The sequence below is a fragment of the Myotis brandtii genome, unplaced genomic scaffold (genome assembly GCF_000412655.1).
Source record: "Myotis brandtii unplaced genomic scaffold, ASM41265v1 scaffold344, whole genome shotgun sequence".
NCBI classification, from domain to species: domain Eukaryota; kingdom Metazoa; phylum Chordata; class Mammalia; order Chiroptera; family Vespertilionidae; genus Myotis; species Myotis brandtii.
Window position 1 is genome coordinate 3,593,849 of NW_005363247.1, and position 21,859 is coordinate 3,615,707.

The following is a 21,859-nucleotide window of genomic DNA, read 5'->3' on the forward strand; positions in this document are numbered from 1 at the left end:
TCTGATTGGTCAGTTTCTATGCCAGTCAATGTCAAAAGCTCTGCCTCCTAGGCAGCCATTGGCTCCTCGCAGTTCACCCAGATTTGGTTCTGATTGGTCGGTTTCTATGTCAGCATCAAATGCTCCACCTCCTAGGCAGCCATTGGCTCCTCTGGGAAACCCAGAATGGCCCTGCCTTCACATCGGCACCAGCCCTTCAGTCACGCCCCCAGTCCACTACCGGGTGTACCTCTGGCCGCTCTGAGAAGTGGCACCTCAGGTCTGTGCTGGTGGCAATTTTAAATTCTCATCCCTGACTTTACCTTATAGTGTGAGCTCTGTGAAGGCAAGCATTTGTCTTGTTCATTCTTAGTTCACTCATAGACTTTACCTGTGTCTATGCATCTATGCTAGCACCACATGGTGACCAGTAGAACAGTTGTTTTGGTCGTCACAGTCACTGCCATATATATATATATAATACTGTTTCTTACAGAATGAAATAAAAGGCATCCAAATTAACCTTATAGTGTGAGCTCTGTGGAGGCAAGCATTTGTCTTGTTCATTCTTAGTTCACTCATAGACTTTACCTGTGTCTATGCATCTATGCTAGCACCACATGGTGACCAGTAGAACAGTTGTTTTGGTCGTCACAGTCACTGCCATATATATATATATAATACTGTTTCTTACAGAATGAAATAAAAGGCATCCAAATTGGAAAGGAAGAAGTAAAACTGTCATTATTTGCAGATGACATGATACTGTACCTAAAAGATTCCATCAAAAACCTACTAGAACTGATAAATGAATCAGTAAAGTATCAGGATACAAAATAAGTATCCAGAAATCAGTTGCATTTTTATATACCAATAACGAGCTATCAGAAAGGAAAATTAAGAAAACAATCCATTAATAATTGCTTCAAAAAAAAAATAAAATACCAGGGAATAAATTTAATCAATGATGTAAAAGACCTGTACTCAGAAAAGTGTAAGACACTGACGAAAGAAATCGAAGAAGATACAAATAAGTGGAAGCATATGCTGTGTTCATGGATAGGAAGAATGAATATCATTAAAATGTCCATATTACCCAAAGCAATCTATAGAGTTTTAAAAATGGAATTGCCTTATGACCCAGCAATTCCACTTCTGAGTATTTATTTAAAAAAAAAAATTCAAAAGATTCGAAAGATATATGCACCCCTATGTTATTTGTAGCGATAGTTACAATAGTCAAGATGTGGATGCAACCTAATTGTCTATTGATAGAAAAATGGATAAAGATGTGGAATACTAGCTATAATGCTAATAAGGTATTTTCTAAAGTCTTTCGACTAAGTTGAGTCATGATACCTGAAACATACTTTCAGTTCTTACTGTAGTGCTTAGCAAAGTAGGAGAAAATGAGTAACGTTTTAATGCCAGGTTTGTCTGGCATCTTTTCTTACTGAATTTAATTGTTACTGTGAAATCATGAGTAGAATTTTGAAAGTTTTGGAACTTTACCAATCTTGGTGTTCATGTATTCATTCATTCATTCAGCAAATATTCATTATCATGGGCCAGCTGGTGAAAGGACATACCAGTAAAGATAAAGAAGTGAACAAACAGAAAAGGCCTTTGCCTACATAGGCCTGCAGATTCTAGTAGATGGAAATAGATGCATAAGAACTGTCAGAAAAATATATAGTGTGACATGTGGTAATAGGTGCATAGAGGGGAAAAAAATCCAAGGAAGGGATGCAGAATATTGATTAATAATAAAATGGGTCTGGCTAGCATGGCTCGGTGGTTGAGCGTCAACCTATGAACTAGGAGGTCACAGTTCGATTACCAGTCAGGGCACATGCTCAAGTTGCGCACTCAGTCCCCAGTGTGGGGTGTGCAGGTGGCAGCTGATCAATGATTCTCTCTCATCATTGATGGTTTTATCTCTCTCCCCTTCTCCCTTCCTCTCTGAAATAAAAAATATATATATTTAAAATAATAATAATAAAATGGTGCTCTGGTCCATGTTGCTACGTGGTTAGAGTGTCGGCCCATGCACTGAAGTGTCTCAGGTTCAATCCCCAGTCCCCAGGAACTGTGGGGGAGGCAACCAATTGATGAGTCCCTCTCACATCAATATTTCCTCTCCTCTATATCTCTCCCCTTCTACCTCCCTCTCTTCAACTCCTTCTAAACATCAATGGAAAAAAATATCCTCATGTAAGGGTTTTAAAAAAAGGTAATTACAAGAATATGCCCACTAATCATCTGGATATTACAGTGGCTTTACATATTTGAATATATACCTGTTTGTTACTTGTAAATACTTATAATAGCTAGGATGCTTTATAGATTCATAGTACATTCAAAATAACTGGTTCTATATTTTGTATATAATCAACCATATTACATATTGAAGATGAGCTATAATAAAAATGAGTTTTGCTTTGTAAATTTCCACTGTGGAACTCATCGAGAGTCAAATTATAACATCTTAGAATTTTATTTGTTTTCATTGTTCTGAATTAAAAACTGGGTTTTGTTGGTTCTACAAAGTAGAGTGTATATTACACTGGTCCCAGCCTATGTATATGCATTTTACTTGCCAGAGTACACCAGCCTATATCCTACAGTTGAAGATCTTTTGGCCCTTCTTGTTAGGTTTTATTGACATTCTGGGGAAGACTGCTCTTGTTTCAATTAGGATAACCTCACTAAAACCCAGGTACTTAATTAGATAAGCATTAGTTTGCATTGCATATTTCTTTAATAAACATATGAGGTTCCTCAGGACTGCCCATAACTTTAAAATTCCTAGTAGCCTGCTTCCAGATTTCTCAAAACTAATTCACCCCACAAAAAATGAAAATGTTCTTCAAATATATGACATTTTGAATATTTGTCAATGCTAAATCTGACTAGTCATTCTGAACTCCATTTCCAAATTCTGTTGCCTTCCTACAACTAAAACCACAACTATGTTTCCTTTTTCCTTTCTTCCCTTAAATAGTGGTGTGCTGGTAAATGTCTAACAGTTGGCTCTCCAGGTAAGAAGACCTGATTTATAGTGTTTACCCAGTTCTGTGGTATAACTACTCCTGCTGTGGCTGATTTCAAATAATCAATATGACGTCCCTGAAAGTAGACTTGAAAAGACATGCTCACAGATGGTTCTCCTGAGTCAGTTTGCACGAGCTCTATCACAGCAACGACATGACAACCTCTTTGCATCCCGCTAGAAGGCACATAGAATTTTGCCTAGAAACAACTTTTGTTTAACCATTTCAGGCAGCATTTTATTTTGTAATTGAGAAGATTAGACATAAGATATTTGAATCTGGAATCTATTTTATAAGCAGGACAACTGCCAACGTGCAGTCATTTTTTGAAAATGTTCTTCAAATATATGACATTTTGAATATTTGTCAATGCTAAATCTGACTAGTCATTCTGAACTCCATTTCCAAATTCTGTTGCCTTCCTACAACTAAAACCACAACTATGTTTCCTTTTTCCTTTCTTCCCTTAAATAGTGGTGTGCTGGTAAATGTCTAACAGTTGGCTCTCCAGGTAAGAAGACCTGATTTATAGTGTTTACCCAGTTCTGTGGTATAACTACTCCTGCTGTGGCTGATTTCAAATAATCAATATGACGTCCCTGAAAGTAGACTTGAAAAGACATGCTCACAGATGGTTCTCCTGAGTCAGTTTGCACGAGCTCTATCACAGCAACGACATGACAACCTCTTTGCATCCCGCTAGAAGGCACATAGAATTTTGCCTAGAAACAACTTTTGTTTAACCATTTCAGGCAGCATTTTATTTTGTAATTGAGAAGATTAGACATAAGATATTTGAATCTGGAATCTATTTTATAAGCAGGACAACTGCCAACGTGCAGTCATTTTTTAGTATCAGTATTAATGATTATTAATGATGAATTTATGCCTTGAAACAAAGAACTAAAGATTTATTTGAATCACAAATTCTCAGTGTTTAGGTCTCCCCAAATACTGATAAAAACTATTATTCTTCACTGAGAGGTAGAGGCCTTATGAAATTTTGTTCTTGGCATTCCTACACAGAAATACTAGCCAGTTCACTATCAGCTGGCCAGCATATGATTAACATAAAAAGTATTATAAACATAGCAATATTTAATCATAATGGTGTTGGGAAATTTTTATTTTTGAAAGAGAAAAGTGTGTTTTTCTTGAGGATAACTCAAAATGAGCTATTTTGAAAGTTTCACACAAAATTCCCAATAACACATGTTTTGACAATCCTGGCAAACTAAGTTTAGAAATAGCAACATTTTAAATTTCCAAAATATTGCATAATACATTAACTTCAATTTCATGCTTGTCAATTACACATGAAATCACACAAGGTTTTGTCATTCACAGATATGCATGACCTTCCGAGTGCAGGCCCTGTACATGCCTGCAAGGGAGTAGGTAGTTGAAAGTAGCCTCCGAATAAGCACCACTTAGCATGCAAACACACACCATACATACAGAATATTGCATGTGCTGAGCCGGCAATGAAGACACTATTCAGAAAAGATTTGTTAATATCACACATTACAGATATGAGATATTTTCATTTCAACTATGATTACTTGAACTATGGATTGGAGATAGACTAAAACAGAATATTTTTAGTTTTGCATTACTTTTTTAGACAAATATTTATTTATTTAGTCATTTCCCTCTACACATGTTCTATAAAAATATCTGAATATTGCCCAGACAGTGTAGCTCAGCAGTTGAGCACCGACCCATGAACTAGAAGTCGCGGTTTGATTCCTAGTCAGGACACATGCCTGGGGTTGTGAGCTTGATCCCCAGTGGAGGGCATGTAGGAGGTAGCTGATCGATGATTCTTTCTCATTATTGAGTATTTTATCTCTCCCTCTCCCTTCCTGTCTCTGAAGCCAATTTTAATAAAGCCATATAAAAATATCTAAAAATTAAAAATGTTTTTCAGCCTGGGCAGCGTGGCTCAGTGGTTGAGCATCGACTTATGAACCTGGAGGTCATGGTTCAATTCCTGGTCAGGGCACATACCCGGGTTCTGGGCTCGATCCCCAGTAGGAGGCATGCAGGAGGCAGCTGATCAATAATTCTCTCTCCTCATTGATGTTTCTGTCTCTTTCTCCCTCTCCCTTCCTCTCTGAAATCAACAAAAATATTTAAAATGTTTTTCATTTAATTTTACTCTAAAAATGTAATTATAGTCTCAAAGTCACTAGCTTAACACTCTTCTTGGTCTTATCTCAAAGGAGACTGAATTTAATAATAATAATGAGAATAATATATTTTTTTTATTTTAAAGTGTTTTGCACTGGTGATTCTAGGATTTTTATTTTTCCACATGTGGAAAGAAAGAACACTTGTGATGTGTGACTATTTAGAGATAAAATATATATTATTTTTTACTACAGTTTTTTTTTTTCATATTACAAGAGAAAGTTTATTTAGAAAGTTACAGAGGTAGTAGAAGTGAACCACCTAGGCTGTGTAGGCTCAGGAAACAAGTTACCAAGGCAGAAGAGGAGACCTTGGGGCTTAGGAGAAAGGCAAAGGTAATGCCTGGGGGGTGAGGGGAGGAGGAAGGGAAAGGGAGAGGTGAGGATGTGCTCCCGAGAGGGAGAGCACGCCTAAAGCACTTTATAAAGCACTTGCTGCAGAATAGCATATATCTCAGCTATTACTAGAGTCTGACTCCCAGATTTTAAGGGCACAATAAGAAATTTCCTTTAAATGCTTTTCTCCTTTCACCTTCTCCTTAAATGTTGATGTTTTGAAAGCTCCCCCTTTTTACATTTTCACTTGTGTGTTATCTAGTAAAACCTTTACCTTGTTTTCTATATGTCTTAGTTACAGTTGGCCTTTTGCATTTTCATGGAAATTATAGATTCAGCTTATCAAATTATACACACACACACACACACACACACACACACACACGAAGTGGAATGGGGGTGGAAAGTGTGCTGGAGAAAGAGAATAGGAAAGGAGGGTGGGTGACTTTACTGGGAATGTATTAAGAACAGCGGTTGAGAGATCTACACCTACAAACATGCTACTCTGCTTAACTTGTATCAGGAAAAAGAGAGAAAAGCAAAAAATAGATGCCCCCTTTTTCCTCTAATAAGTTCATCTCCTCTGAAGATTAAGTTGTTTCTCTGTAGTAGCTCACCCCACCAGTATGTCTTCAAAGACAGTGATGCTGCTCCCTGCCGTGTGTGATTATTGCAAAAGAGACTGACATTAGAGTTAGGATTTCTTCATTCAGTAGAACAGTCCATGCTTAGCCTCACGTACTTTCAAGGCTATGTTGTAGAAGAATGCAGTTGAGTAACATTGGCTGCAAAAAGGACCAATAAGCTTTTTTTAATAAAAAAAAATTTCTGATGTGACATTAGACTCATTTATGATCAAATTTCCAGAAATTTCCATTTTGGGGACTGTCAATCAGAAGTAGTATTGAAGAGCTAAATGTGTGCATGTCTGGACTCCAAGGCTGCTTAAAACGTTCCAGCTGCCAAACAGAGGGAGTGAATGTTTTGTCAGCATGCCCTGAGGGGTAAGTGAGGACAGCCGGCTGGGTACACCGCCACAGCTGCCTGTGTATGTTCACTTCACGTCATAGGCTTCCCTTTCCCCAGTCAGCTCTAATTTCCCTCCTTTATGCTTAATATGTACGCATAGATTTAAATTTAAATGTAACTTCTTTGTACATTTGTATATGTATTTAGATGTGTTTTAGATCTCTTTTGAGATAAAGATTGTTAGCTTAAAGATGATCTCTTATTCCCTTACTAGAGGCCCGGTGCATGAAATTCATGCACTGGGGGTGTCCCTCAGCCCGGCCTGCGCCCTCTCGCAGTCCAGGATCCCTCTCACAGTCTGGGACACCTTGCTCCTAACCACGGGAGAGGCTCTCTCCACTGCCGCTATGCTCGCCAGCCATGAGCCTGGCTTCTGGCTGAGTGGCGCTCCCCCTGTGGGAGTGCACTGACCACCAGGGGGCAGCTCCTGCGTTGAGCGTCTGTCCCCCGGTGGTCAGTGTGTGTCATAGCGACTGGTCATTCCGCTGTCCGGTCGATTTGCATATTAGGGTTTTATTATATAGGATGACTCAAGTGATCTGGTTCACAGTGGTGTGAACAATGGGATAAGACTATGATGCAGAACAAGCTGTTAGTTTCCTCAACTCTTGGGGATGGAGAGTGGCATGGCAGATTGTGACCTACAAGCCAGCTTTTTGATATAGTGGCTTAATAAAAGAGATAAAAAGACAAACTTGAGGACCCATTCAATACAAAAGTCCTTATTTGAGACTCTCCCCAACAACAACAAAACATTTCCTCTCAGTGGGACATTTAAGAAAAAAGGAAATAGTAGGGAAACCTGCCTACCCTTAGCTGTTAACTCTGGATTAAGGTGGGAAGTTTTTCTTGACATTGAACCTCCAGCTAGCCCTCAATTTAAGTGTAGGGTCAGAATTTATTTTCTCTGTATGGCTCAAAATGCACAACCTAAAAATTTACATTAAAGTGGTCCTAGATTGGCAATGTTCCCAACTAGCATTGATAGAAAAATAATGTAGGTTTTTAAAATCCAGGTCTCAAAGAGTTCTCACAGATAAATTTCCAAGGAACAGTAGTGTACAATGAAAATCTCAAAGCATACAACAAAACAATTCTTACTCAAAAATCTTTGTTTTTATCAATTGAGCAGGAGACACAATAAGAAAACAAAGTGACATCACTACAGAAGGCCATAGATACTGAAATTATAGGCTATGAAATATATAATAATAAGCATGTTTAATGTGTTTAAAGAAATTTTGTTCAAAAGAACAAAAAGAACAGGTGATCTTAATAAGATTTAGCAGAACTCAAAAATAGGAAGTAAATAGAAAAGGTAAAAAAAAGCAAATTAGTATAGACTTCAAAATCTACAAACAGCTCAGCAGTGATAATATCTGATAATTTTGGAAGTGGGAGTCAAGTTGAGTCTAAAACAGGAGGATAGAATCAATGTTTAAGAAGTAGTTAGGGAGTCCTAGCTGGTTTGGTTCAGTGTATAGAGTATCATCTGAAAGAATTGTGTGGTTCTGACAAAATTTGATTCTCTAAAGAAGTATATTTAAAAACACAAAGCTTTTATCTACCAATCTGAAACAAAATTGTCAGTAAGGACTGGATTATAAATCCTTTGAGGACAAAGACCATTTCATTTTTTCTCTCATAACTCTTCATCATTCTAGGCCACTGATAGACATAAAATAGATGTTCAATGCCCTTGTAGGTTGAATAATTGACAGGAGTTTCTAAATGGGCTTTATATTTTTCAATTTTACATGATCTTATTGAAATTTACTCCTGGATAATGTTAATTTATGGTACTGTATTAAGTAAGATCTATAATTCACATTTCTGCTGGTTAGTAAGTTTTCAAAAGTTGTTGAGCAAAATGAGCATGGTGCAATCAGCCACAAAGTTCAGAAAAGACACTAAAAGGCTTTGCTTTGCTTATTATTTTATTCATCAGTTTATTGATTCTGCCTGTTCTGATGTTCCAGAATTATATGAATCCCAATTACACTTGTTTTTAGAAGCCTGGGTTTTATTTGGAAAAGGTAATCTTTTCCACTAACAATTTATTCCATTCTCATCTCACTAGTATAAAATGTGCATTTGGAGTCACTCCATCAACAAACACAAGTATCTTTACAAAAGAATAGCCAAAAACATAGATGTTTGGAGCGTACTGATCTGCAAATTCAAAATGAATGAGTCATGTTCTGGTACTCATTCTACTATTCGAGATTTTTTTTTTTTACTTTAAATGTATTTACCTATCTTTGTGTTTAATTTATTGTGGTGACATTGGTTAATAAAATTATACAGGTTTCAGGTATACAATTCTATAATACATCATCTGTATATTGTATTGTGTGTTTACCACCCCAAGTCAAGTCTCCTTCTACTATGTGTGATTTTTTTTTAGCCTGTTGTACCATATTTAAGTATTTATGCCTTGGTCTATAAAATAGAAACATTACCTCCTGAATAGTTACAAGGACTAACCAGTAAAATAAATCTTAATAAAAATGTGTATGCTTAAGTAGCGAGTCATAATTGGTTTTTAAAAAAGATCAAGCATCAAATTGCATGTGACACATTATTAGGCACTATAAAGAAGGTTAAAATTACAGTCTGAGAAATGATTCTCCTTTAATTCTCCTCAAAATTAAGTTAAAAGCTTCCTTTATAAAATTTTTGACTGTGTAGTCTTAAATATTTAGTATTTAATAAAATATGTTTATATCATATCCAGTAAATAATGAGAGGCTTGCTAGCCATCTTAGCTTGGTAAAAAAAAATAAAAAAAATGGCACCCCAAACTACTCAACAATCTAGCTGTCATTAATCTTTTCAAATATAACCGTTGTGTTTAAAGAGTGATAAGTTACCATTATGGCCCAATTATTGGTGCTTAATATAGATATGTTCAAAATATTTGCAATGGCATAAAGAATCCACAGAACCCAATTGTCTTGGTACAGATAAATTCTACAGGTTCTTCTTTTCTAAATTTTTTATCTAAAGAGAAATATAATTGTCATACATGCTCATCATCAAAAAAGTAATCATCACAGTTACCAAACCTGCTTTGTTTAAATGTGTGCAAATGCTCTTTCTGAGTGAATTTTTAAACTATTCCCATCAACCCCCCCTCCTTGCAACAAATACACACGTACATACTCACATGTATTTGAATAGATTTTGCCATTGCAAAATAGGTAAACAGGAAATCTACACAATTATAACAGCATTAGATGTTTCAAATACTTAGGGTAACTGATATCACAGAGTTTTCTGAAGAAATTGGTTCCTTCATGTTTCTTGTCCTTCATTGAGCTATCATTTGGTGGATACTACTAAATCTGCTAATATCATATAGGACATTCTTATAGTCATATATTGATGTTTCAAGATCTATGTCATGGGGATTGAAGGTGTTGATATTTTATATCTTTAATTTAAAACAGATGGAAAAGGTAGGCAGCTCTAAGCAGGAGTGGGCAGTGGAACAAAGCATATATCTGAACTAGAATTAAAATCAGTAGACTCTAAACCTAGTCCCTGATTCATTAAATTTGATGCAAAGGGGCCATATATTTATCTGGACTTTAAATTTATAACCTGTGGAATAGTAGCACTAATAGTTGTTCACCTCATATTTCATAGGATTGCTATCCCCCCTCCCCCCCGTTTTTCTTTTTAAACAGATTTTTTTGTACTTAGAGAAAGTATGGGTTTGGAACTAGATTGATTTGCGTTTAACTCCTCTCGACAGGACACTTCCAATCTATTGGGAACATTGTCATCTCTATCTTCAGAATATGTCCAGAATCTCACCATTTCTCTCTAGTGTCACTGCTACCATACTGGTCCAATCTTCTACCAGGTCAATTATAACTCCCTACCTGGTCTACCTACTTGTACCCTTGCTTCCTGTAGTTTATTTCCCACATAAGATAATCCTTTTAAAAGACAAGACACACTGTATCCCTCTACTGCTCAAAATCCTCCAATGACTTCTCATTTCATTCATTCTAAAGTTCACTGACCTACAAAAGCCTACATGAACTGGGCTCCCTATCTTTCTGACCTCATTTCCTATTCTCTCCCTTTCTCACTCCTTTGCAACCCCCATGGCCTCCTTGTTTTTCCTCAAACACACCAAAGAATACTCTTTTGCAAATGCTTTTCTCTTTGCTCCTGATGCTGTTCCCCCAAATATTTTTATGACATTCTCCTCAGTTCCTCCAAGTCTTGGTTCAAATGTCTCCTTCCTTTTCTGTTATGCTACAAATAGCAGCATAACAACTCCTTGCCCCCCTTTTCCTTTTTACTTTTCTCTGTAGCACGTATTCCCAATGGATATATTTATTTGTTTATTAGTTTATATTCTGATTGCTTAGGGCATAAAACACACAAGTCATAAAAAAATAAAATTAGTACATTGGACCTTCTCAAAATTAAAAACTTTTGTTCTTTGAAAGACACCATTAAAAATAAAATGGCAAGACAAAAGGTGCAAGAAAATATTTGGGACACATATATCTGATAAATGACTGATATTCCAAATATATAAAGAACTTTTACAACTAGTTAGAAGATATCTATTTAAAACAATATTGGCAACCCCAAGCCAGTTTGGCTCAGTGTTTAGGGTGTTGGCCCTCTGACCAAAGGGTCGCAGGTTCGATTCCGGTCAAGGTCAAGGGCACATACTTCAGTTGCAGTTTCCCCAGCTTCAGTAGGGGCACGTGCCTACCTCCTTTCCATTCCCTGTAGAAAATCAATGGAAAAAATATCCTCCGGTGAGGAAAAAAAAACAAAACAATATTGGCAAAAGATTTGAACAGACATTTTACAAAAGAAACTATTTAAAAAGCCAAGAGGCCCATAAAATATTGTTTGATGTCTTCAGAAAGCTGCAAATTAAAATCATAGTGATATACTTCTACAACCCCACTAGACTAAAAATTATTTTAAATTTTTTTTTATTTTAGAGAGAGGAACGGAGAGAGACTGAGAAACATTGATTTGTTGTTCCACTTATGTATGCATTCATTGGTTGACTCTTATAGACTAAAAATTATTTAAAAAAAATTTTTTTTTTATTTTAGAGAGAGAAAAGGAGAGAGACAGAGAAACATTGATTTGTTGTTCCACTTATTTATGCATTCATTGGTTGACTCTTAATGACTCTTGCATCTGCCCAGACCGGGGATTGAAGCCACAACCTTGACATATGGGGACGATGCTCCAACTGAGCTACCCAGCCAGGGCGTGGCTAAAATTATTTTTAAAGCTGACATTGCTACCCCTGCTAGTTCAGCCTGCGGACTGAAGGGTTCTGAGTTTGATTCCAATCAAGGGTACATGCCTGGGTTGCGGGCTCAATCCCCAGAAGGGGGAGTGCAGGAGGCAGCTGATCAATGATCAATGATTCTCTCTCATCACTGATGTTTCTCTCTCTCTGAAATCAATAAAAACACATTAAGAATTCTAAATGTAAAATAAGTTGATTAGAATTTTTTTAAAAAGCTGACATTGCTAAGCATTGTTGAAAAGACTTATACATAAATGTCCATAGCAGCTTTATTTATAATGGCCCCCAAATGGATACAATCCAAATGTCTATCAACAGGTAAATGGGTAAACAAATTGTGGTACATCCATAAAATGGACTACTACTCAGGATTTAAAAAAAGAATGAGTTATAGATGCATGCAACAACATTGAAAAATCCCAAAAAGCTTATGCTAAATTTAATAAAAATAAAAAATAGACCCTAAAGAATACATACTGTTTACAGGAAATTCTGGAAAAAAGCAAAACTAATCTATCATGATAGAAAGTAGATCAATGACTGAGGTTGGGGGTGGAGGGAGGATTGACTGAAAAGGTATTAGGGAGGCTTTGGCAAGGGGGCAAGTGGATCCTCTGTATATCATAGTGGTGGTTTACTTAAATGTATACATTTGTCAGGATTGTACATGTATAATGGGTGCATGTTATTGCATGTAAGCTATAACTCAATATAGGGTTTGTTTTTTAAAAGGTGGCTTCATGAGAAGAAGAATGTAATCCATGGATTTCAGAAAATGGGGATCTTAGGGTCCATCATTGAAAAGTCTGATATTTTTTCTTCAAACCCAACTCCACTGTGTTGTTACAACTTAAAATGGCTGGCATAGCATCCTGGTTCGCATGATAAGAAAAGTAAAGACGTCACCATGAAATTAAAACTCTGTGGTTCCTGTTAAGCTTATGAGCTAGTACAGAAGTTCTGGCCTTTGTGAACATACAGAGTAGTGTCCTGGAGATTCAATCATCACAAAAATAAAACCCAAAGGGCTGGGGAGGTAATGAAAGGGGGGATGGTGTTAATGTCAACCTGGCTCCTATGCTGGGACTGTTGTTATCTTGCTCTGCATTTATCCAGTGCTGTATTTAGAAAAGATTAAATCAAAACTGTGAAATTAAAACATGATGAGTGACAGTTGTGAGAGACAACAGCTGTGGCATTGGATTTTCATCATGTCAGGCCTGAGATCTGTATATCAGGTCACTTTTTTCCATTGGCACCGATCCTGAAGGACAGAATTGTCTCTCTATTGGCTATTTTCTAACTCACCTGTTGCCTCCATAGAGTAAAAGATTAACAGGATTTTAATGGGAAGTGAGCCATTTCAGAGGTCTGGGTTGAATAGGGTCTTCATAGAGCACTTACCATTAGAAATTTAAGCAAAATATTATCTGGTATTATCAGCAATAACAATCATGTGTTATATTCTCATTCTAGGCGGAGAAAACCTTTCTAATCACAACATACACCCACAATTAAAGATCTATACTTTAATTGTGAAGTATACAGCTACATGAAAATATGTTCGAAATAGTCATAAGTAATGTACAGTGAAATAAATCAAAAGTAACTAAAGAATTCAAAGCATAAAGGAAATTTACCTTATTTTTCCCTTTCTTGATAAATACATAATTTCATAGTTATGAAACTATCCCCTTCTTCGAGATAAAGGTATTAATAGTTAAATATCAATATTTAGAGAAACAAACATGATACATCCATACACTGGAACATTATCAGCAATGAAAAGGAGCATACTAGTGGTACATGAAAGAAAAGGAATGAATCTTAAAGGCATTCTGTTAAATGAAAGAAGCCAAATGTAAAAGGCCTGGTAGCATTTATATGGCATTTGGGAAGAGGCAAAACTGGATAGAGGAAAAACAAATCAGTCATTGCCAGGGGTTAGGGGGAGGGTAGGATTTGACTTTAAATTGGTATGTGGAGTCTTTGAGGAATGATGAACTTGTTCTGTATTTTTATTGTGGTGGTGGTTATAGGACTGTTCTGTATTTGTCAAAACTCATAGAACTGTGCACTAAGAAGGCTAAAAATTACTGTATACAGCTTATTACCTTAATTTTTTAAATCAATATTTTCATACAACCATTCCAGTAAACACATGTTTTAATGTGAAGGAGCTATTAGGTTGTCACAGGTATTGCAGATCTAAAATTCCTCATTAGGCTCCAGATGGACAAAATGAGCCAGCAGGCTGTTTTCTTAATAGAAATCAAACTGGGTAAATAGAGATATTTTAGAAAGGATATAGACCTTATGAAGAGTTGTATATACTATTGTGAATGTTCATTGCATGTGTGTCAGATGTAATAAGTAAATATAAGAAGTATTGAATGTTTGAATTTTGCTTTTTTACATTTGAGAAATTAAGACACTTGATTGAAGGGAAACCAAATGCTCCATGAATGTTTTTAAATTACCTCCATAAATTGTTCAGAGTGTATAGATTGTTTAGCTTATGAATATAATACTAGTTATCCAGCCTGAAAATGAATTAGCACATCTATTTAGTCATCATTCTATTGTAATCTGATTTAAATATTTTTAGTAATATTTCTACATAAGGAGAACTTTAGTATTATTTTGTGGGGTGGCATTTAGTATAACAGTATCTGTAACTAAAAATCAAGAAGGAAATAAAACTTCCTTCTGATCACTTTCCGATTTATGCTAATGGCATTATCACTCTTGCAGTTACTCAGGCTTGGAACTTGATAGATGTTTTTGATGCCTCCCTCTTCTTTTTCCCACTCATTTGCCAAGTCAGGAGGCTCTTACCTCTGCTTTGTCTTGTATAGTTACCTGTACCCCAGTCACTAGCAACTTCTTGGTGATGACCAAAACTGGATGTATGTATGAGCCAGGGCAAGTATTTAAAAAAAACAACACAGATATCTAGGCCCATCCCAGAAGTGCTGCATCAGGATCCCTAAGTAAAGCTCAGAAATCTGTAATTTTTAGAGCTTCCTAGGAAAATGCAGAAGACTGCCTATTTGGACCACCCAAAAAGCTTGCCTTCTCAGAAACTGAGAGATGTAAGAAAGGGTAATAGTGAGATGTGGAAAAAAGACATCAAGATGAATATAAGGTCCTACAGAGAATAGTGAACCAGAGAGAATGATGTTCCCCATTTCCCTACTTTCAGCCACCTACCTCAGAACATCTAACAATCAGGCATTTGCCCCAATCAAAAATAAACAACAACAACAACAAAAACACACTGAAGATTCTTATCTAGAGGCATTGAATAAACTGTCTGGGGACACTGTGGTAGCTAGTAGTACCCTAGAATAAAATCATTCTGGAATTTGAGAACCTAGGGCAGGGGTGGGCAAACTTTTTGACTCGAGGGCCACAATGGGTTCTTAAACTGGACCAGAGGGCTGGAACAAAAGCATGGATGGAGTGTTTGTGTGAATTAATATAAATTCAAAGTAAACATCATTACATAAAAGGGTACGGTCTTTTTTTTTTTTTTAGTTTTATTCATTTCAAACGGGCCGGATCTGGCCCGTGGGCCGTAGTTTGCCCACGGCTGACCTAGGGGCTTATGTGTCCTAAATTAATACCTTTCTCAGTGATGGCGAACCTTTTGAGCTCGGTGTGTCAGCATTTTGAAAAACCCTAACTTAACTCTGGTGCTGTGTCACATATAGAAATTTTTTAATATTTGCAACCATAGTAAAACAAAGATTTATATTTTTGATATTTATTTTATATATTTAAATACCATTTAACAAAGAAAAATCAACCAAAAAAATGAGTTCGCGTGTCGTGTCATAGGTTCGCCATCACTGGCCTTTCTGATGCCTCTTTCTAAATATAAAAACACAACCAAGGATTCCTAGATATTTGAAGACAACCTACAAAATGAAAGAAACACATCAATAGGAAACCTGGCATAAAGAGATATAAATAATTTAGGGAACAAAGAAGTTTTTTTAAAAAAAAATAAAGCTCTAAACTTTTCAGAGATATTCAAGCAGATAGGATCTATATAAATAAAAGGCTAATATGCTAAGTGTCCGTCTGGGTAATGACATCGCGTAGCAATGCCCGGCTTCCTCTCCCTAGTGACTAGCCTCCTTGCAGTTTCTTCAGCCCAGGAACACGACTTGCTTTATACCCAGATGGAAACATTTTACACTTTAACCAAATGTCTGGGAAGGGTTTTCCCATTCCTCATCTCATTTGATCCTCACAGAAGTCCTGGAGTAGGTAGATAGGAGACTCGGTGGAATCCTATTTTCTTTTCATTAGCCAGAAAATGGAGATTTAGAAACTTGACCCGACTGAAAAGAAGTAAGAAATGATGGACCTTGAAAATGACTTCAGGTTTTCTCACTGTGCAGAATATAGTCAAACACTACTGCAGTTAAATATTTTACCCTTTGTTCTCCCTGTGTGATCTACAATAATAATCTGCTTTGTGTTGATATTTACTGCTGTGTTGCTGACAATTACCTGAAAGAGGAAAGAGAAATTGGGGTGCTTTACTGGGCTGGAAAAAGTTTAGCTACATCAGAAAGCTGGTCTAATTAAGCAAGTTTATTCTATATCTATAAAAGGCTAAGTTGACTCGCGCATGCACGACACATATAAATCTCTCACTGGCGTTAATTACACACGTGTGTTTCAATCTGTCATTGTCGATCGTGAATTTGGTTGACACTTCTAATATAGAGAAAGGGCAAATAGTGATATTAAAATATTTCTTCTAATTCATTTCCTTTCAATGTGCACAAATTCATGCACTGGGCCACTAGTCCTATATAATAAAAGTGTAATATGCTAAGTGTCTGGCCGTCCATTCAACCAATCAAAGCGTAATATGATAATAATATGCTAAGGCTGCTCAACTGCTTGCTATGATGTGCACTGACCACCAAGGGGCAGACGCTCTGACTGGTAGGTTAGCTTGCTGCTGGGGTCTGGCCGATTGGGACTGAATGAGACGGGTTGGACACACTTTGGAGCCCTCCTGCAGTCCTTCCCCGGTTGGCCAACCCACATCCCTCCCCGGCCCCGATCATGCACTGGTGGGGTCCCTCAGCCTGGCCTGCACCCTCTTGCAATCCAGGACCCCTTGGGGAATGTCAAAGAGCTGGTTTCAGCCCAATCCTGCACGCCAGGCTGAAGGACCCCACTGATGCACGAATTCGTGCACCGGGCCTCTAGTGTTATAATAAAAAAGCAATCAGACATTAAGTAAAAATCCTGGGAAACTAAAAATCTAATTGCCAAAATTAAAATATAATTGGAAGTATTAGAAGGTAAAATCAAAAAAATTTCTCAAAATACAGAGCAAAGAATTAAGAAAACATAAGCTTGACTCTGGCCAGTGTGGCTCAGTTAAGCATTCTCCCATGAACCCAAAGATCGCTGGTTCGATTCCTGGTCAGGGTACATGCCCAGGTTTCAGGCTCCATTCCCAGGAGAGGGTGTGCAGGAGGCAGCCAATTGATGATGTTTCTCTCTAAGTAATGTTTCTATCTCTCTCTCCCTCTCCCTTCTTCTCTCTCTAAAATCAATAAAAACATATTTTTTAAAAAAGAAAAAAATAAGCCACTAGAAAAGATAGAAGAAACTTAGAGTTGGGGCTTCCAATCAAGAAGGTGGAGTAGATAAATGTAGTACTTGCATACTTCCACAACCACATCAAAATTAAACTAACCTGCACTGGCTGGGTAGCTCAGTTGGTTAGAGCATCTGCCTGATATGCTAAGGTTGGGTGTTCAATCCCAGGTCAGGGCACATATAAGAATCAACCAATTCATAAATATGTGGAACAACAAATCAATGTTTCTCTCTCTCGCTCTGGCTCTCTTTTTCTCTCAAATCAATAAATTTAATAAAATAAAATATTTAAACTACAGTACAACCATCATTCAGAACTGCCTGAAGTCTAGCTAAATAGAAGTCCTCTAACTAAACATATAAAAAAGAAGCCACATCAAGACTAGTAGGAGGGTTAAAAATGAAAACAACCTAGTTCCATGCCTATTTGTGGTGATTAAAAATCAGGAGGGATATCTTGGTTGAGGAGTTACCCCCGCCCCCCCCAAGGAGTGAGGAGTCCCAGCACAACATCAGGACTCCACACCAGGTTCCAGTGCCAAGAAGAGAAGTCCCCATAATTTCTGGCTGTGAAAAATGGCAGAGCTTGTGGTTGAGTGAGACAGAAGCCTTCTAGAGTCCTGAGCATTCCTCTTAAAGGGCTCGGGCATGAACTTACTCACTGAGACTCACTCACTCTGAGCTCTAGCACTGGGGCAGTCGCTCGAAAAGCACCAGGAACATATGGGGAGGAACTGGGCTGCAGGACAAGGGCTGGAGGGGCAGCTTTTTTTCAGACCGAAGTGGTGACAGAGGCCATTGTTTCTTTGCTGAGCCCTCCCCAACAGAGCCAGCAGGCAAGCACCGTATCTGAGTCTCCATCAACCTGGCCAACAGTGTTTGCCCTGCCTTGGTGATTCCCTGAGAACCCACCCTACCCAACATGGGGTTCCACCCAAGCCATTTCCAAGACAAATGGCCTGTCTTGGCTCATGCTTCGGACTTTCCTAAAATCTCTCAAAGGTTCACTAACCCCAAACAAGCAGCATCTGGCCTCAGTGTGCCATGTACTCCTGCTAATTAGCCCCAGGCCCAGCTCCATAGGCAACTGACCTCAGTTTGCAGCTTGACCTCTCCTGGGTCTCTCCAAGCCCAGCACAAGTAGCAGCCATCTGCATATCATTCTGTAGCTCATGCTGGGTGGTCCCGAGCAGTGTACAGGCAGCAGTTGTTCTTGGCCTGCACCTCCTGGGAGGCCCCAGAACATGGTGGACAGCTTCAGACTACGTTGAAGCAAAATCCAATCACCTCTACAAGTGACACATTCAAGGGGTGGACTCAGCAGGCACCAACCAGAGTCCTGCTGAAGCGAGTACTGCTCTATGGGGGTGGTCCTGGCATAGCAGATCCTCCACAGTGGTCATGGATGAGTGAAAAGGTGAAGGAAGTAAGAAGTACAAATTGGTAGTTGCAGAATAGTCATGGTGATGTAAAGTACAGCTTGGGGAATATAATTAATAATATTGTATGCCCTAGCTGGTTTGGCTCAATGGATAGAGCGTTGGCTTAGGGACTGAAGGGTCCCAGGTTCGATTCCGGCCAAGCGCACATGCCTGGGTTGCGGGCTCAATCCCCAGTCAGGGGCATGCAGGAGGCAGCCAATCAATGATTTTCTCTCATCATTGATGTTTCTATCTCTCTCTCCCTCTCCCTTCCTCTCTGAAATCAATAAAATATATTTTAAAAAATATTGTAATAACTATGTATGGTGTCAGATGGGTACTAAATTTATCAGGGTTCATAAGTTATATAAATGTCTAATCACTGGTTCTATACCTGAAACTAATATAATTTTGTACATCAACTGTAATCAATAAATAAAATATTATTTTTTAAAAAGAAACTTAGAATTGACCTAGAGATTCAAGATTTAATTAATAGCAGTTACAGAAAAAGTTCAGAGAAAATGGAGAAAGAAAACATTTAAAGGGCGCCATGAGTCCTCAAATTGAAATTTTCTGCTAAGTTATAAGTAGAATAAATGTTTTAAATGCCTATAACTAGAAACAACACCATAAAATTACAGAAAGCTTGGAATAAAGAGAAGAGATTCAAAGGTTGGAGAGGATAAAATAAAAGATCGAAATCCAGGCTTTCATCTGCTTTTTCATCTGCAATACTATTAAAAGAAAATGAAACAACAAAAAAATAATGAAATGAAACAGTGCTTTCAAGTTATTTGGAAAAAAAAAATATTTCCAATCAAGAATTATATACTCATCTTAAATACCAATTAACTTTAAAGGTAGAATAAAAATATTTTCAGGTATGCAGGAGCTAGTATGTTTATTTCCCAGGTACTTTCTTTTTAAAAGATACTTGAGAGTGGAGGAAATAAGTTAAGGAACAAAGATATAGGATCTAAAAAACAGTGGCTCTAACTTATTAATGCAATGCACAGGAGTCTCAGAGTGATAGCTGTGCAAGAGGCTTATAGAGCAATCAATTCAGAGGCTGAATGAATACCAGAAGCAGGAGGTATCCTAGCAAATGAAGTTTCCAATGACCAAGTAGTATATTTGACAATTTTGGAAAAAAATATTGGAGATAATGAAGGGAGAGACAGACAGGATTATAAACTTTAGAAAAAAACAATAGTAGAAAAGGAAATGTAATCATACTGTACCACTTTCTCTATTATGGAGATTATCTATATAGTCTAAATAATGTATATATTGTTTAAGAATTTTCTATTTCAGTGTCAAACTTGTAGACAAACCCCAGAATAGTTAGATATGTAAATGTTATCAATCCCAATAGGCAAAAAGAAACATATAGATGACAGATTTAATACAAACAAAAAAAAGAGAAGTGAAGAGAAAGATGGGCAGCATATATTCCCTCCAAACAAATAAAATACAATAGTCCCCCCTTATCTGCTGGGCTACATTCCATAACCCATACTGGATGCCTGCAACTGCAGATAATATTGAACCCTACATGTATTTTCTATTTTCCTATACATATATACCTACCATAAAGTTTAATTTATAAATTAGGCACAGTAAGAGATTAGCAATAGCTAGTACTAAGATAGAACAGTTATAACAATATACTATAATAAAAGTTACATGAATGCAGTCTCAAAATATGATATTGTACGGTACTCACCCTTCTTCTTGTGATGATGTGAGATGTTACAACTGCCTGTGTGATAAGATGGAGGGAGGTGAATAACGTAGGCATTGTGACATAGCGTTAGGTTAGTATACTAGTAAGGGTTACTTGAACACATGCACAGTGAGACGGCAACAGTCCACCTGATAATGGAGATGGCTACCAAGTGACTAAGCAGTGGGTAGCGTATACGCCAAAGGGATGAGTCATGTTCAAGGCAAGATTTCATCATGCTACTCAGAAGTGTGCAACTTAAAACTTATGAATTGTTTATTGGTTGAATATTCCATTTAATATTTCTGGACCATGATTGATGGTGGGTAACTGAAACTACAGAAAGCAAAAGATAGATATAGGTGGACTAGTGCATTCATATTGTCTGCTATTGATTTAAAAATCTTTTCAGGCTTAAATATTTTACTTAACATCATAGGTGATAGAAGTGCGCTAAATCCTCACCTATCATAAATATGAAACAAGGGTAATATAGTTCCAGAAACATAATATGCAGTATATAAATGCCACTTCTTAATCTTGATTTAAAAAACTATTGAACAATTATATTTAGGTACAATATGTTCACCATGATATTCATGATTCGCTATAATTTCAAAACAGCTATTGGGGGGCCTTACTCTCCCTGTATGCTCCCTACTCCAGCCAATCGGTGAAACCATATCCACCATGCAACCATTGGCACAAGCATATGAAAGGAAGGAGACTGGTGAGAGGAAAGAGTAAGGGTTTTGAGAAGCTAGTATACTTGGATCAAATTAAATTTCCTCAGTAGAACTCAAATGGAAAACATTTACTGTTGGCTACCATGACAGCTTTAGACTATTGTTTGCTTGCAGAGAAAAGATCACAGTTAGCCTGGCATAAAAGGGACTCTGTTTCAATTAGCCCTCTGGGAAAATAGCTCTCCTTCGAAACTTTGGAGTACTTTTCTTTAATCTCCCTAATATTGCAAATATCATGACAATCCAAATGAGGACTTGGAGGCAACATAAAGAAGATTACTGCCCTGACTGGTTTTGCTCAGTGGATAGAGTGTTGGCCTATGGACTAAGCAGCGGTTCGCAAACAATGAAAATACATCCTGCATATCAGATATTTACATTATGATTCATAACAGTAGCAAAATTACAGTTATGAAGTAGCAACGAAAATTT